This window comes from Microcebus murinus, chromosome 5 (assembly GCF_040939455.1).
Source record: "Microcebus murinus isolate Inina chromosome 5, M.murinus_Inina_mat1.0, whole genome shotgun sequence".
Taxonomy (NCBI): Eukaryota; Metazoa; Chordata; class Mammalia; order Primates; family Cheirogaleidae; genus Microcebus; species Microcebus murinus.
In genome coordinates this window covers 103,554,129-103,572,933 of record NC_134108.1, presented here as the reverse complement: position 1 = coordinate 103,572,933, position 18,805 = coordinate 103,554,129, and positions in this window count along the sequence as shown.

Sequence of the window (18,805 nt, the reverse complement as noted above, 5' to 3'; positions counted from 1 at the left end):
TGCCCACTGCGTACTAGTTCTGTGTCTTCTCTGAGGTTCTCATAAATCTACATATGCAATAATAACATGGCAAAAAGCTAGATCCACAATGTACCAATATGTTTTCTGGCTTTGATATTGTGTTATATTCATGCAAGATGTAACCATTAGTAAAAACATTGGGGAAGGGTACCTGATACTCTGTACTATCTTTGTAATGTCCTATGGATCTATTAATATGATTTTTTTTCAAAATAAAAAGATTAAAAATCACTTAGTCTATATTGCAGCTGACAGACAGATATGAACTCAGATGTGAGCTACCTAGATGGTGAAGCAGAGGCCAAAGAGGGACAGGAAAAAAAGATTGAGTTTAGAAGCTAAGAGCCAAATAACAGCTTCATTGGTTCTATGGTGCAGAGTTCTCAATTATTAACCAGATGGAGCTGCTGTGAATAATTAAGACATGAGCAAAGGTTTTGTAGGAACTGACACCCCCCCACACACACAAGACATGGAAAGAGCAATGGGGTGGCCGCAGGGATCTGGCCAGAGGTAGACCAAAGCCTGAGCTCAAGTCTGTTAGCTGCAATATGGACTAAGTAATTTTTAAGCTCTTTATTTTGAAAAATTCATATTAACAGATTCATAGGACATTGCAAAGATAGTAGATAGTATCAGGTACCCTTCCCCCAATTTCCACTGATGGTTACATCTTACAACAATATAATACAATATAAAAACCAGGAAACATTTGGTGCAATGTGGGTCTAGGTTTTTGCCATTTTATTGCATATGTAGATTTATGAGAACCTCAGAGAAGACAAAGAACTAGTCCATCACCACAAAGATGTCTCATGCTAACCCTTCATGGTCACATCCCCCTCACCATTCCCACATCCCTAACCCCTGGCAACCACTCATTTGTTCTCCATCTCTATAACTTTGTCATTCTGAAAATGTTATAGCAATGGAATCACACAATATGTGACCTTCTTAGGTTCACTTTTTATATATTGCTGAATTCTATTTGCTGATAATTTGCTAAGAATTTTTGCATCTATATTCATGACAGAGTCTGGTCTTCAACTTTCTTTCTTTCTTTTTTTTCTTTTTTGTATTGCCATCATTGTCTGATTTTAGTATCAAGGTAATATTAGCTTCTTAAATTACTGGAGAAGTGTTCCCTCCTCTTCTATTTTCTGGACGAGATTGTGTAGAAGTGGTATTAATTCTTCTTTGAACATTTGGTAGAATTTGCCAGTAAAACCATCTGGGAGTGGAAAATTCTTTTTCAGGAGTTTTTGACTTACAAATTCAATTTTCTTTATAGTTATAGGGCTATTCAAATTATCTATTTTATATTGGGTAAGTTGTGATCATTTGTGCTTTGCGAGGAATTGGTCCATTTTGTCTAAGTTGTCAAATTTATGGGTGTAGAGTTGTTCACAGTATTCTCATATTATCCTTTTGATGTCTGCAGGGTCTGTAGTGATACTCGCTATTTCTTTCCTGACATTGGTAATGTGTCTTCTCTCTTTTTCTGTATTAGTCTTGCTAGAAGTTTGGGGATTTTATTAATGTTTAAGAAAAGTTTTTGTTTTATTTGCTTTCTCTACTGTTTTTCTGTTTCAAATTTCATTGATTTCTGCTCTTTATTATTTTTTTCCTTCTGTTTACTTTGTGTTTATTTTGTTCTTCTTTGTCTGGGTTCTTGAGGCAGAAGCTTAGATTATTGATTTGCGATTTTCCTCTTGTCTATTGTAACCTTTAAGTACTACATACATTTCCCTTTCAACATTGCGTTAGCATAGATTTTTTTTTTAATTTTACATTGAGACTTTCTCATTGATTATTTAACAGTGTGTTGTTTAGTTTCCAAGCATTTGGAGCTTTTCATTTTATCTCTCTATTTTAATTTCTAGTTGAATTCCATTTTTGTTAAAGAACATGCTTTTCGTATGATTTCAATTCTTTTAAATTGGTTAAGGTTTTTTTGTGGCCCAGGATATGGTCTGTCTTGGTATATGTTCCATGAGCTCTTTAAAATGTCTTTTGCACCTGTTGGGTGTGGTGTTCTGTACATGTCTATTAGATCCTATTGGTCGATGGTGCTGTTGAGCTCTTCGACATCCTTGCTGATAGAGTTCATACAAGCTTCTTTCTGGTAGTTCTATCAATTGTTGAGAGATAGGTACTGAAATAAATTCCAAATGTGATTGTAAATTTGCCTATTTCTTCTTTCAGCTCTATCCGTTTTTGTTTCACATATTTTTCAGCTCTGTTATTTTTTTTTTTTTTGGTTTTTTTTGTTTTGTTTTGTTTTTGTCCACACACATTTAGGGTTACAATGTCTTCTTGGTAGAGTGACAATTTTATCATCATCAAATGTCTCTCTCTGTACCTAGTGATTTTCTTTTCTCTGAAGTCTATGTTTTCTGATATTAATATAGCTACTCTTGCTCTCATTTGATTAACATTTATATGGTATATCTTTTTCAAAATTTTTACCTTCAACCCACCTAAATTATTACATTTGAAGTAAGTTTTTTATAGGCAACATAGAGTTGAGTCATGTATTTTTACCGCCTTGGCCATTTCATCTTTTAATTGATGTATTCAGAGCATTTAGAGTTAATGCATTTATTGATATCTTAGGGCTGAAGTCTGCCGTTTTATTCTCTGTTTTGCATTGTTCTCTCTGTTTTTTATTTCTCTGTTTTCTTTTTCCTGCTTTCCTGTGAGTTACTGGAACATTTTTAGAATTCCATTTCGATTTCTCTTTAATGTTTTTGAATGTATCTTCTTGTACAAATTTTTTTAGTGGCTGTTCTAGGCATTAAACATATAACATAAACATAACATATCACAGTCTACTGGCGTCATCATTTTTACCAGTTTGAGTGAGGTACAGAAACCTTACTACCCTTTATGTTCTTTTACCCTCTCCTGCATACATATATTAATAATTTTCTTCACTGATTTCCGTACTTTCACTGAGAACTATCAAATAGTGTCATATTTTTTTATTTCAACCATCAAATACAATATAGAAAACTCAAAAACAGAAGTAAAGTATTTTATATTTACCATGTTTTGTGCCCACTGACATTGCCAGGGTGCCTGCTTGTTCCAGTCCAAGGCTGGGATACATAAGTCTAGAAGAAAACCCAAGGAATTTACCACCATTTCATTCCTCATGTCCTGAGTTTCCTGGCTGGTATGCCTTCTTCTCTCCTCCTTTCACAAACTTCTTGTTCTTGTTTTATATATAATATTCAGGGTATTTAGTTGTACCTGGTAGGAGGAATCGTGAAAATCATGTCTGCTTCATCTTGTCCAGAAGTGGAGTTTTCTTGCAATTACAGTTTGTGGCTTGAAATTACCTTGCCATTTCTTCTATTCTGTTGCTTGGGATAAAAGTTAAATTTATCTTTAAATAATCTGGACCTCTTATAGCAGATTTAACCTTTGGGAGGGGGAGAAGATGGAGGTGGAGATACAGGAAAGCTATCAGGTAGAACAGCAAAAAGCAGCAAGTCTACCCAGTAGATATGCTGAATAGATTTGTGTTGACAGCTGGGAGTGCCTTCCCCAGTGAGCTACGTCAGTCTTTTTGATCAGGGCCTGATAATTCTTATATACCCTGTGCCAATAAGAAAGAAAACTAGATTGGAGTCAGGAGACCTATGTTACAGTTGACACTGTTGACCTTGAGCAAGTGACTTCACCTTCCTCAGCTCTGTTCTATTCGTCATTAAAATGTGCTTGGGTATGGGTTACTTCCTAAGGTTTCTCCCAGCTCTTACGGTGTGTAATTACTCTTCGTGGGTAGCTTCCTCACCCCCACTACACACGTCCACGCACGCTTCCACGGGCAAACGCTCAACAGCTACTTTGTCCTACAGAAGTCTTTAAGGAGGGTTTGGCAACATACTTCTCCAAGACATTTAAAACCTCACTCATCAGTTTTTACAAATCTTGTTCATTTAAATTGTCACAGCTCAAGAGCCCTGGGATTTAAACCTTGGAAAGGGTATGGCTTGTCAGCAGAATTTCTGTGCTAATTTGTAAAGAGATGAAGGATATTAAAACTTTCCACTCTGCTGAAAGCAGTAGAGAGACTGCAGACAGGAAGCCCAGAGGAGTAGTGGAGGGAAAGTCACAGACAAAAGCCTGAACTCTTCAGACTCTGGTTTCTCCCCTGTCCTACCAGGGTCTCCAGCCCTACTGGGATAAAAGAGACATGAGCTTGAGGGAGAGAGAAAATCACAGCTGGTGGAGGAGAGCTGGGAAGGAACAGGCGTAAGAACAGGATCTGAGCCTAAACAGGTGGGACGTGGCCAGGATTTATGAAAGATCAAACAGATACCCACCCCCAGGGTACAAATGCGTCCCAGAAAAGCTTTTCTCATATTTTTCATCTCTGTCCTTTCTCATTTAAGCTACCAGAGATGATTCCATTGGTTAAAGCATTTCCAGGAAATGCTTGTTTACACATTAAATCTCCTAACATATAGTGATTGGACAAACTGCTCAAATCTATTAGAAGAAGGTAGCTTTTTAAAATTATTAATGCTTTCCATCTACCACTTTGTGAAGACAATAATACCTGAAGGGATATTATTTTCTTCTCTCCTGGGCAGTCATTGAAAATCTCTGCATGTGATGAGAGTTGTTTCTGACGGAGTTTTTGAACAAGGCAAAAGACACGGGCGCCATTATTAATTGGCCACGTGAGAAACGAGATCAGTAGGACGTGGTTGGGAAGTTGAGAGAACAGAACCTCGGTTCTGGAGACCCCTCCGATTGGAAAAGAAGGACTGAAGGGGGCCGTGGAGAGGGACGGGGAAAGATGGCTAGCCCCGGATCTTTCATTTCCTCTGCCCCTCTCAAAATTCTTTTCAGGGAATATTTTGGTGGTGTCCTGGGTAATGGAAGGCTTTGATACTCAAAAGCTTGTAGTATCTGAAGACCTGGCAATGTTTTGAGTATTTTATGAACATTTTTATGCAAGTGAAAATGAGCATGTTCTGTCCTCCCCACCTGAAGAGAGATTGAAGTGTGGCCAGGAGGGTAATTTACATGGTATCCTTCTCTGGCCGGATCTCATCTCCCTTCAACTCTCCTTCATTTCACAATGGAAGGTCCACTCTATGGGCTCGATGGGGAATGCAGGAAAAGAGTGTGCCCACAAGCCTCTCAGGAAATGCAGGTCAGCGGGGAGACAGCCCCAGTGTCAGCGATAGCTGCACAATGCTATCTGTATTGCTGCAACGGTGCTTAAAATGCTTTGAGTCCCTAGGGCCCAAGACTACGAAAGAAGAGATCACAAAGAAATAATAAAGTCTATGATAACATGGTTACATGGTGCCAACAGAGCCAAAACTTGCTAATAAGAAGAATGACCAACGGACAAAACGTGCCGCCCCTATGCTTGACAGACGTCCCCTTCAGCATCCGTGTTCACACTTCAGACCTTCACTCAGACCCACGTGTTCTCTGCAGAGTTAGAGGAAACTCAAAGGCCATCACTGGGGAGGGGGTGGGGGAAGGGGGGTGCTCCAGCCAACACTTGCACACATCGTGTAGACCTTGGAGGATGAAAAAGACGTTCATTCACGCCTCCAGATGCTCCAGTCTAGAATTGCACTATTTACACTTCACATAAAGATGCTTTCTCAGAAATAGATTGTCATCATGTCCTAATCCCTTTAAGATTGAGATTAGACGAAAGAACTATATTTTAAACCATTTGGCATTAGTCATTTTTGTTCCATGTGAAGACAGCCACAGTGGTTCTTAAGAGTTATTACTGTCTCTCTTGACTCATTGGTGGGCTTCTAATTATTAGATAATGAGAGGGAAAGAGGAAGAAAATATCATTTATTGATCCACTTAGTAAAATCACCTCTGAAAGTCACCTGACAGTGCTTGGCATAGATAGGTACCATTTAAATAATAACTTATTTTCTTTCCATTCTCTTATCATCCTCTGTCCTTTCACTACTTCCTCCCGGTGCATAAATCTTAGAGGGACCAACATCATTATTTAAGAGCATGTCTATAGTGGGGACAGATTTAGTCAGAAAAGGGATTGGCAAGAAAAAGAACTGAGGGCATTTGGAGTGAGCCACGTGCTGAGATCCCAGTGGTCGCCCATCTCTCGTACCTCTTCCTGCCTGAGACAAGGGACCCCTGGGTTACGGGAGGGGAGGGGTCTCTCTACCACTTACGGGTTCTCGTTTCCAGCTGCACAGCCTAGGGGCCCCCTGAGAAAGCTGCGGGTGAAATGCCCACAGCGACCTTGCTTTAACTTTACCACCACTTACAGATCCTATTTCCTATACAGTCACATTCTGAGGTCCTGGGGGTTAGGCCTGAAACATACACATTTGGGGAGGGACCCGATTCGGCCCCTAACACGGTCCCATCCTCTTCCTTGTGGGAGACACGACATTCTCCACGCTACTCACCTTCCACCTCTTCCCATCCTTCTTGTTGTTCCAGCGTCTCCCCTGCCCGGCTTCCTGAGGGGACCCGAGCCTCACAGCGGGCGACGCAGGGGCTGACCGTGCAGCGCAGCAGGCGTGGGTGGGCTTTGGTCACCTGCGCACCAGCACCTGCCCCTGCAGGCGACTCTGTAGCCGGCGCCAGAGTTAAGCAGGGCCCAGGCACACGGGAGAAGGGTCACAAACTCCTCCTGCCCAGAAACGACTGGCTCAGAGCTGCGCCATTATTCTCATAATCTCCAGATGGCAGGCGGCAGGCTGCACCAGGCTCTGTGGGCATCTGCCACCGAACGTCACGTCTCCACCTGGGAATGGTACTGGAAGAAACCGGAGGCTGAAGGGCCCGTTTGCCTGGAGCCCATACTCTTTCCTACTGTAATATATACAAGCAGCTCCAACAACCTGCTGGAAATCTCCTGTCTATGCAGGAGCAAATCACCTTCCCCTATTGGCAGCAATAATCCTGATGCTGTGTAAATGTTACATGGCTTTCTTCCCTGTGATCGAGTCTGATCATGAGGCTAGTCCCATGGGGTCAGCCAGACTAGTGTAATTATCCCCATTTTAGGGATTAAGAAACAAGTTTAAATAAATGAAGCAAGGACGTGGATTGTGATCCACCCTCCTGTAAGGTCTGCCTTCTCGGTTATATGCTACTTACCCCATTTCTTCCTCCCTCTCAGCACTGCCCACCACGTGACCATGCACATGGCCTCTTTGCATCTTTGGCTGTCTCCACGCAAGCACCACTCACCAATTAACGAGGTCAGTGGAAGGTGAGGTCCTGATTTGAGTCTGGCAATGTATTGGCTTCCCAGGGGTTTGATGTACTGTATGTTTTCCTAACATTCATTAAAATGATTATTAAATCCTTAAATTAGATTATTAATTTGGGATATACTCCCCATCTCACGCTCTCTTCCCACCGCTGTGATTTCTCTGTGGAGCTACAGAGGCATCGGACAGCACTGTTTTTCAAACTCTTGGCTGCAATCCACACAGTAAGAGATAAATCACGTTGCAACACAGTAGTCACATACATACTCACAGATAAAACAAAAAACCAGCTTCACAAGATAATACTTAACCTGAGTGTGACATAGGCTATTTTCTATGGTATTTTTTAATGCCTGTTGCAATCCACTAAATTGATTTTATGACCCAGTAATAAGTTGCTACCCGCGATGGGAAAAAATGATCTACAGAATGTTCCATCCGAACTTTGAAAGCCTGGCTTTCCATTTTGTTTGCACCGCCAGGGGAAGGAGACGCAGGAGTCTGGCTGTAGGGCTCTTGGGACCGTCTCATTCCACATCCCTCCTGGCCACGCCAGGCTCAGCAGGCTAGGGCCACCGAAGGAGGAGGAGGGGGCTTCCTGGCCGCCAGGGCGCTGTAGCCCCAAGGTCGCCGGACTCAGGGTGAAAGCCAGGGTCTCTGCCACACATCGAGAGGGCTTCGTGAGACCCACACACTGCAGAGAGTCACAGACACTGTCCCCCCACGCTGTGGTGGAGTGACTGACGATCCCACCCTAAATACTTCACCTCATCACCCGCCCGACCCCATCTGAGCTGAAATGGAGCTGCCGTGCCTACAGAGTGGATATTTACCTGTGTGATATTTTTACAGAGATATTTTAAAGCCCTATTCTAAAACATCCTTCCACGAGTGCCTGAGATGCCACTGCTAGGATTTTATTCCTTTGGTTTAAGTGTACCATCCTAAGATTATTCTAGATAAACCCAAATGGAGTTTCTAAGGCTCTTCCCTTCTAGTCTGGCCTCACCTATAAGTTCCAGAAGTCGATTCCTCTTTTCCAGGGAAACCTAGAGCAGCGGCTGCTGCCCTTTCTTTGCAGCCAAGAAGAGACCTCCTGGGCACCGTGGTGAAGCTCGGGGCACCTCTTCTCAGAATAACGTTTTTATATATGCAAAGTAAAATGTACAGGATTGCAAAGGAAATTACTTTCATGTGGTTTTTCTATATATATATATACACATATATAATCAGCTGTCTTCATCAAATGTTACAATTTTTGCATATACCTCAAGATAGTGTTTATCCTCATTCCTTATTAAAATTCTAAAAACAATATAGTATCAAAATATTTTTCAAGCTGCAATACTTGTTTAACCCCTTAAATAAAATCTAGAGGCAGGTTTAATAAATGATCTAGAATAGGGACAAGAACAAATAATATTTCAAGGTATCTGTAAAAATCACAGTGTGGTGAAAATAGACTTTTCACTGGCGGAGAAGTCTCAGGCTCTGGCACCACCGCTGTGGTTTGTCTACCTCCTTGATGGAAGGAAAGGCTGGATTACAGTTAGAGCTTAATGAAATGAAAGATGTAAACTCTTCTCACCCAAGTTCATGGATTCCCTGTGTTCTGCCCACCGACCCCAAGTGGAGAGCCTAGGTCTAGAGCACGTCTGCTTGTCTGCTAGGTCAAGCACTTCCCTTCCTGTCATGTCCTTCTAGGCTCTAACGCTTCATGTGGTGAGGCCAGTTCTGTGAGCCTTGTGCACCTGCCTCCCTTCCCCCGTGTGCCCTTCCCCCTGCCTCTCTCCCCTGCCCTCGCGGCCAGCCAGGTTGGAGAGCCCCGCTGCTCTGAGCGGGCCCCACACTCCACAGTATCTGGGCATGGCCTTCGGGATGAAGTTGGACTCCAAGCAGTCCCCAAATCAATCATTCCTCCCCTGGACTTTGGTCAGAAGATCTGTGAGTATCTCCGTGCGTTGATGACGTGGAGGAGAGCCCGCCCCTATTTAAGGCAAAGCCTACTTCGTCGTCGGCCCCTGCAAACGAACAATAGCTCACGTCTCGAACCTTGGCTCCAAAAGACGGACCTTTATTTGGCGGGCGGAGTCTGCTGCGCTCAGCGCAGACCATTGACAGCAGAGCTGAGACGGCTGGCCACTTACCCAGGAAGACCTGTCCTTGTACCAGACGGTGCAAAGGAGGATGCCTTTGTGGATCTGTCGGGCCACTCAGTGACGTATCCTCGTGTAAAAGGACAACATGGCGCAGTGAGACTATGGCAAATAGAAGTGTGCATGTCCTGTCTAAAAGCAATCAATTTCATTTTTTCTTTTAAAGTATATACTCTGGGCTGGGGGACTTCAACTCAGAGCATCCGACACAGCTCTGAAGCCAGCGTGTGGCTCTCGAAAGACCACTGGGACCACCTCCACAAGCTCTCCAAGATGCAAGGGCACTGCCTAAACAAGTCCCTTCAGGGGCAAGGAAGAGAAATGGGTTTGCCTCGGTCCTGACACGTGGTTAGGAACTGAGCGCATCACTATACTAAGGGTCACAACCTTTTTAAGATCTCGGCCAGAGAGTTTTAAAAACTTTCTCAGTTTTCAGCGAGGTAACTATTACAAAATTCTTACCTTTGAGGGAGAAAAAAGGTAAAATTAACATAAATAGCCCAGAGAAATTAGAGTGTGTCTCTAACCTCGGGGATAAATAAGGACAATGACGTGTATGTCTTTGTATACTCTGTTTTTGTTACCCCCTTCAAGACACAAAATCTTAATTTGGAGGCGTCCCAGAGAACCAGCTTTTCTGTTCTTAGGTTCATACTTCAATTCTTTTGACACAAGCCCCTAGGCCCACTATCTTCAGGTCTAACCCAGGGGAGGGCTGGCAGGCCTCTGGGAGAACTGGCTGGGTTAAGAATGATGTTTAACACTTGGGAGGGGCCTGAGGAACATTCAGGAAAAGAGGACCATCTGCGGAAGTGAGGCAGGGAACGCCTGTGAATGAGATGGGAAGGGCTAACCTGGGAGTAAGAAACCACACCGAGCCATTCTGCTTTTCCCACCCAGCCCAAGTGGCGGGGGACTTGAAGTCATCTAATCTGATTAAAATACTACCCTCCCTCTCTCCCTCTCCCAAATCAAGCTGGCCCCAGGCATTTGGACAGGATGACAGGATGCAATCCGCACTCAGAAAATGCGCAGCAAGCAGACTGGGTAGAGTTGCCGTAGCAACAGCAAGACTTCTTGAAATCTGTGCAGGCTGGGCGGAACTGGAGGCGGGAGGGAGACCCTTCCCAATTTAGGGAGAGATGCCACCTGTTGTCCCAGGACTGACCTGCGGGGGCAGCAGAGGAGACAGACACAGGACAGCGGCCTCACCTGGGGGGCTGGGGGATGGAGGAGTGTGGCTCTTACTATTCCTTCCTGTGAACAGGTGCGCCTTTCTCTTGGAGGGGGTGTTCAATGCCTCATCCAAGTTTAGCCACAAAGCAATTCCTCTACCCTGCTGCGTGGCAGGCGCATCGCTCTGGCGTCTGAGTGAGCTGAGGCACGGGCACTTAGATGCTTGAAAGGACCACGAGAGTCTGTTCCCCGCTCCTGGAACACAGCAAATCCAGCCAGAGGAGTAACACGCCTACTGATCTAAGCACTGCCCCGTGGCCCTCTCTGGTCAACTCCTGTGTGAGGCTCTGGGGTAGGAGTGGTCCTCAGACTGTTCCTCCGGGGCATGGTTACTATGGAGTCAACTATCATCTTTCAGAATGGTGTATGTCCCTACTCTACTAAACTGCGGAGCGTGTGCTGCTTCCACAGTAGGGGCCACGGCACATGGCGAACGTGGCAGGGGGTGTGCAAGGGGAGTGACTCCCCGGCCCTGGGCCGACCTGGGGGGACCTCCTAGAATGTCTGCCTCTCTGGGCCACCACGCTTTAGGGCCTGGTCCTGAGCTTCGCAGGGGCAGCTCGACACAGTGACACTCTGACAGATGCATGGCAGTCGCAGGCACCCGCCATCCTGGAGACCACGTGACAGTGTATCGGAATGATTTTCCAAGTGGAAACTCAGACACACGGGTTTCAATCGGGCATCATCGTTTACCGGCTGTGTGACCTTGGATAAGGTTATTTAGCCGCTTCTCTAAGCCGCCTCTGCCAGACAGGGGTGATAATGTTAACAGCGCCAGCCAAGCATGGTGAAGAGGGTGAAATACGCTTACATTTACACAAGTGCCTAGAATGACACATGACAGTGTAGCGGTCCTAGTGTTAACCCTGTACGGTAGTACAGGTTGCACACTATACAATTCCGCAAGACACCCTTCACTCAGACTCCAGCGTGAAGGGTGCCCCCAGAGTTGTGCTATACAGGAGAGCCCTGAAACATGAATCCCCACCGTGCAGGGTTACTGTAACGATTATAGCTAAATACACGTGAAGTACTTTTTGCATTGTAGACACCGTAACACAGCTTCTCGTAGTATTTTTACTGGAAGTTTTATCTGGCAGTTTAACAGCCGCATTTGCACGGAGTACTTCTCCCTGTTGGTCAGGTTTGCACAGACCGAATCTGACTGAAAGGCAGTTGAAGAACTTTGAGTAAGTGAAAGCAAGCTGAAAGTCATCTCAAGGTCATTCTCATTCCATGGGTGTGGAGGGTTCTCTATTCCAAGGGCGCCGCTCTGGACTGCCGGGATTCACCGTGTGAAAAGAAAGCCTCCCACGCCAGACATGGGCCTCGCAATGCTGGCACTGCTTTACGCTTTGGTTCTCCTTTTTTTGGTCTCTCTCGGTTGCTAGGAGCCTCTCTCACTGCATTACCTCATGGGCCTGCTACAATTAATTAGATAACTGCATCTCTTACATTAGTTAATCTTTAAATTGGTCTCCTCCTAATGAAATTTTAGGGAAGGCCCACAGGCTCCGTGATGAAATTTGAAAGGCCCCTTAGTCTCATCAGCCACAATTTTTAGGAATTATTAACTTAAGCAGCATTACAGCCAAAATAACCTATTGAGGATGAAATTCAAACACCCTGTCTCTCCGTGCTCAGTCTCAAGTGCTGCTCCACACATTTTCCCCGTGTTGCAACCAACCTGTGCACCCTCCTTTTTGCTCTGCCTTTTTGGTGCTGTGTTATCTCATAAACAAAACTTCGATATTAATCATGTTTTAATGGCAAGTTATTGCAACAAAATATCATTCATCCCAGCATGCTGCATCCCTCCAGCGAGGCCTTTGAAGAAGCTTAAAAATCTCAGCCAGCAGATAGGATGTCTCTGTGACACAAAGGATATGAAAGACATGAAACAAACCGAGAAATGAAATAAACTGTACAACACTAGAGCTGGGAGTATCTTAGGGGACTCTCTGGTCCAACCCTTTCATTTTACAAATGTGAAAACTGAGGCCATTAATTCCCCCTCCGGCTCTTGGGACCAGCTCTGGCAGAGGAGGAGCTTCCGTGGCGTTGGGGACCAGGGCAGAGGGGTCACACAGCCGGTGACGGGCGGCCGCCGTGCAAAGGGCCAGCCCGGAGCCATCCATCCTCAGGTCCGTCCTTACAGTATCCCGCGGAGGGGAAAGGAAGGCGTCAGAGCCAAACATGTGGCATTCGTCCCCTCCCACCCAGCACTTGGAGGTGTGAAAAGGCATCCCAAACGGGAGATCCCAAAAGAGACAGGCAGCGAGGAACTCCCACAGGCTCGCTCGGCCACAAGGCAGAGCTCAGCGTGCCAAGCACGGGGGCGACGGGCACGGGGGGGAGGGGCTTGGAAAAGTCACACGTGGCGGCTACAACATGAAGACCCCCTCCCAGGGCCCCTCCCCCACCCGTGAAGTCACATAGACTGGCATGGGGTGGACTTTAGAAGCCAGCTGCTCGCACTGCTTCCCTTGATGGGCGTAGAGACCCAGACCCAGGGTGGGAAGGGTCTCGCTCAGGGTGACGCACAGAAGGAGGGGCCGAGCTGGCTACAGAATGGAGCTGCCCCAACTCCAGCCCAGGACTCTGTTCTGGGCTTCCTCCTTTGCTGGGTGCAGGGAAAGCAAGTCGCCACGACTCATGGAGAGAGGGGTTATAAAAGATGACATCAATTTATTAATTAGGCATGAGTCGACTCCAGCAAACTAGTCACACATTCTCCTAGATGCCAGCATTTGTTACTTTGGTGACTCTATCCGGCTACAGCGTGCTAGGCAAAATGAGTAGCTTGCATGCTTCTGTTTCTTCACCTGTAAAATGGGGCTAATAATTGACCCTATTTCGTGAGTGTTTGTGTGAGTTAAGCGGGAGGCATTCCTGCCGTGCTGTTCTGCGCGGGGTACCATGCCGCTCCGCCCACAGTCGGCTGCACCGCCCTGCAGCCTGCCCCACGGGAAAGCTTCCATTCCTCCAGCGGGCTTACATCACCCACTGTCGTCCCAGTGCGACATCTGTGCATCGCTGCATTCGAATCAGGAGTCGCCACAAGCTCCAGACCAGTGTTTCCCAAGCCGGAGTATTTCCTGAGAGTTATGAAGCTTCAGAGTAGCTTTCTTCATCCTATTAATTAGATTTGGGAAAATCTACCTCATCCCTTGAGGGCAGAGAGATGTCCCCAAAGTGCCTGGCTCCCCTCTCTCCTCTGCAGAAAGTTCCTGTCCTTTTGATCGCCCTCTGGTCCTAATCATCTGGGAAGAGAGCGGCCCCCGGGACTGAATTAGGGCTGGAAGCAGGTGACAAGAAAGAGACTCAGGAAGAATGACAGCCCCGGGAAAGGGCACGTTGCAGGTCTCCCTCTTCCTCTGGGAGTGGCTCTGTTCTAAAGGATGTAGAGGAAGCTGAGGGAGACTTGGGGAGGCGGGAAGGTGGGGGCAGGAACAGGAGGCTGCAGAAAAGAATTTGTTTTTCATTTAGCCTCCAAGAAAAACAGGAGAGAAAATGGTAAACTAACCCTCTGTTTAGTTTGCCCAGAATCCTTCAGGGGTCAGCACGGCCTCCCTGGAGGTGGCCTCCAATCGCAGGGGCTCCCTGTGCTGCCCCTGCTGGGACCCAGCACCACTCCGGGGACTCCCCCAGGCAATGCCAGTAGAGGTGGCTGCTGACCCGAGTGTGCTCCTGGTGGCCTCCGAGGGGAAAAGAGGGAAGGTGACGGTGGTAGTGCTGGCACATTCCTTGCTTCCTATTCCAAATTGCAGAGCACTTTCCCGAGAGCTCAAGGACTGGCCAGAGTTGCAGACAGTAATACTCCTGTTTGCACAGAAATGGCTCACACAGGCCGGGCGAGGCGGCTCACGCCTGTAATCCTAGCACTCTGGGAGGCCGAGGCGGGAGGATTGCTCAAGGTCAGGAGCTCGAGACCAGCAAGAGCGAGACCCCGTCTCTACTAAAAATAGAAAGAAATTAGCGGAACAACTAAAAATATATAGAAAAAATTAGCTGGGCATGGTGGCGCATGCCTGTAGTCCCAGCTACTTGGGAGGCTGAGGCAGAAGGATTGCTCGAGCCCAGGAGTTTGAAGTTGCTGTGAGCTAGGCTGATGCCATAGCACTCTAGCCTGGGCAGCAGAGTAAGTAAGACTCTGTCTCAAAAGAAAAAAAAAAAAGAAATGGCTCGCACAGCTGCCAGAAGTTGGGGGAACTCAAAACACTTGTCCTGAACATGAGTGAGGCAGGAAGAAATGCAGTTAGCCCTGGAGGGAGCACCTAGAGAGCGTTTCTTCCGGATAACGTATGTGCATCCTCATTTTATAGACAAGGCACTGGAGGCCCAGGGAGATGCAGGGCTTGTCCGGGGCACTAAGCTTTTCAGCAGTGGAGGAAAACTAGAACCTGGGCTGCTGTGGCCCTGTCCTCCCCACACCCCCAGCCTCCTCCCCAGGCAGTCTGGAGCCTTTTCTAGGGTGTCGTGTGACCCCAGAGCCCCCCCACAGGGAGCTCTGTGCACGGCTGCCTTCTCAAATGCCCTCCCGCCCCGTCTTTTCTTCCTCATAGGTCACCACCTCGTTCTGAAAGTAACTTAAATAACCAGCCCTGTTCTTACAACTTCTACTCTGCTCATCAGCACTAATATTTATAATTTTTAGTAAAGAAACGGGCTCATTCGGATATGTTTATTTGTACAGCTTACATTTTTATTGAGAATTTTTCAACATGCAAGAAAATAAAGAAAATGCAGCAAATACTATTGAAACTCCTACTCCAACTTAAGAAATAAAATATTATAGATCCAGTCAAAGCCCCCCTGTGCACGCCCCCCCCCCCCCCCAGCCACACTCCCTCTCACTCCGTCTCTTCCAGACCTGACCAGAGATGCGGCGTTGGCTGTGCCTGGTCCATACGGCTCTTTGGACCTGACACGTTACACAGCCGGGTCTCGCTCTGCGGGGCCACACGAATGGCCACACAAGCTGAAACCATTTCTAAGATCCCATGATCTTAAAAATCAATGGGAAAAAATTACAATTTCTTGTGATCTTTAAAATTTTTGCAAAAAACATTAAAAACTCTCTTGCTGTAGGTTATAAATGTATAGGGAAATGTTTTAATATAGTTCATCAATGTTTAAATACTGATTTTAGTCTAAATTATTTAACTTAAAACATTAGAGACATTGAGAATTAAAGTATTTTATTTCTCTGTAAAAAACTTCTCAAGAGGAGTTTGAACAGCGCTTGCTGCTTTCTTCTCGCACGTAACTTACAATACAGAGCGAACACGCTCTCTGCGCTTTGCAAATTTCCATACTCCCTTCTAAGTTTGGGTCACCTTCCAACCTTTTATCCTTCCCACTTTCCATTCTGTACAATGTTTCGGAGAGTTCCTTTAATGCCAAGGTTTTGCCAGCGTCACTTCCTCTGCAACATCTTCATCTGTTTCATCACGAACGCTTTCCTCATTAATGTCGCTAAGAGGTCCCTCACGAGGCTTCTATGGCTGCGATCTAGAGTCCCCCAAGTGGTGGCAGTGTCCACATTCCCACGGCCAGCTCCATCTCCTGCAGCTCCATTTCCATTTGATTTGAATTCCACTGTCGGCATGACCACTTTTTGTTTCTTTGTGTGCTTCCATCTCTGTTGGCCAATTTCCTCTTTAGATCACCCTTTCTGCAAAATGTCACGTGGGTGTATCACTGGGAGACACGGAAGCAACACAGCTGCACGCTCTGCTGTCTGTGCACGAGTTGGAAGCAGATGTGCAGTGACTGGTCGCCCGACAGACTGCGAAAGAAGAGATCATGATGCACTTGTGTGGTTTATGGAGAGATGTGTGGAATGAAGTACTAGCATTAAAGTTTGTACTTTGTACAATTACTCACAGTCAGTATTCTAAGGTGACTCGAATTTTACTTGTGTTGTTGGGGGACTGGTTCAACTAAACCATAACAGCAATCCGTGCATATTGGAATTGAGCCGAGCAAAGATGGAATGCACTTTATGCTGCATTATAGATGTATATCTCAAAGCAAAAGTTTTTCATGCTTTTAAATTTTATATAAATGCTGATCATACTGCATGAATATTTCTTCATCTTCCAATACTACCTTTTTCTCCCGTTTGTTTGCGTACCTGTGCAGATCTCCACTGGGTGAGGCCAGGAGCTCTGACCCTCCCACCAGCCGAGGAGCTCCCGAGGACAGTCTGGTCTCTCCTTTCTCTGAGCTCACGTGAGAGCCCCCAAAGGCGCTGTCCATGGCCCTGCTGAGAGAAGGATGGGTGGAACTAACCACAAATAGTTTGTGTCGGGGTCACACCTCAGCTGCTAGAGAGACCATGTGGGGAGAGGCTGAGAGATCCCTGCGGGCAGAGGTCCCGTCCCCAACAGCAAAACGTCGTGCCCCAGCGAGCCCTCGGGGCTGCAGCTGTAGCTTTCCCGTCTCTGTCATGTCCCCACTGTTCACTGCCCTTTAGAGCTAAATTAACTTTAATAGCATCCAATTTTCTCAAGTGCTAGAGAGACAGACAGGTTACAAAGAGAGTGCTATTACCACCCCCTCTTCCTCCTGGATTCCCAGGTGGACATTAATAAGTCATTTCATCTGACACTTGGTCCCTGCCCCCAGGAGAAGTAACCAGGAAGATGGTATCAGGCAAGAACTGGCCGTTAAAACCCTAAGCTTCCCACCTTGCCTCTCTTGTGAGTGATGGGACAAAAAGCACGTTGCCCACTTCCGGTTTTCTGTGGGCAGGGGTGCATTTGAAATGCAAGGGGGCCTGCATTTAAGCATGCCTGTGTATGGGCTTTGACCCTGAGTAGAAATGAGTAGGGTGTGTGTTGTGTGGGTGCACGTGTGTCCTGCTCACGTCTGTATCATTGGTGTTTGGCACTTGGGGGTGCATGGTAAATATCTGCTGAATAAATGTCACCCGTCAATAACAATGGGGTTGCACGCTGCGTGCGTGCCCCTTTCATTTCAGCAGCATGTCCCTTCCCTGTTCCTTCCTTCATATCAGGAGGAGTCAGCTGGAGCCCACACTGTACCAGTGCATGCGCAGAGCAAGAGACTACGTACCTACTGCCTCTGGGGGGTGTGTGATATGAATGGGTGTCCATGAGCCAGTGAGTGTGTTTTTCATCTGAAGCAAAACCTACTGCCAGATGTTGGCCCATCTGCCTTAGAAAACAACTGCAGACTGGGATTCCAGAGCACCCCTCTCGTCCTTGCTCCTCCCGGGCTTGGCAGTGTCCCCTCCCGGGCTCCAGCTGCCCAACTGGAGCCAAGCTCCAAGCTGCCCAACTTGTCCCTTTCCTGTCCTCCCCATGCACAGCACCTAGGAGAGGGCCGGCAGCCTTATCACCCTCAGCCAGCCCCAGAGCACAGAACCTTCCTCACGTCACGTGGGCTGTCTCCAGGCTCAGACCTGTGCCGCTCTGAACTGGGAGTCAGCTCAGGGGAGCTTTAAAGGAAAGCAAGTGCTACCCCTTCCCCAGCATGTGGGTGCACACGTATGTGCATGTATGTACAGGCTCATGAACATGAACGCTCCAAATGGCTGGGCTGTGTCCCAGGTCCCAAATCAGTATTCCAGGATCACGGCACAGGGTGATTAACGTAGGAGTCCTTTCTGGTGACCGATGCTGTCACTGATGGCCCAGCCTGCCTGTATCTGGGGTCTACTTGCCGAGTGAAAACACAGACGCCGAACAGCGCCTTATCAGGCTTAGAACTCGCCTGGGTGGTGCCAGTCTAGCGCAAGCTGGGTGGCACTGACCGAGAGGCGGGCAGCAGCTGGGCGAGGGAGCTGGGGGGCAGCCGCGGGGGATGGCGGAGCTCACCAGGGCCCAGAGAGTGAGGCGGGATTTGTACAAAGGAAGACGGGCAGAGGCTTTCAGATAGACAGCCAACTGGGATACCAGGAGGAGGCTGGGGTGGCGTCACCAGCACCTGGAAGCAACTGATTTTACTGAACGTCTCCATTCAGCAAGCGCTATGCGTTCGCGTGCGTCTGTGTGACCCCGAGGAAGGCACGCGCTCACGCGTCTACTCGGCATCTGCTGGCCGCCGAACTGCGCCGGGCCCAGGAGGGCACAGACAGGAGACATCTTCCACAGATGGCGGAGCTAAGGCGAA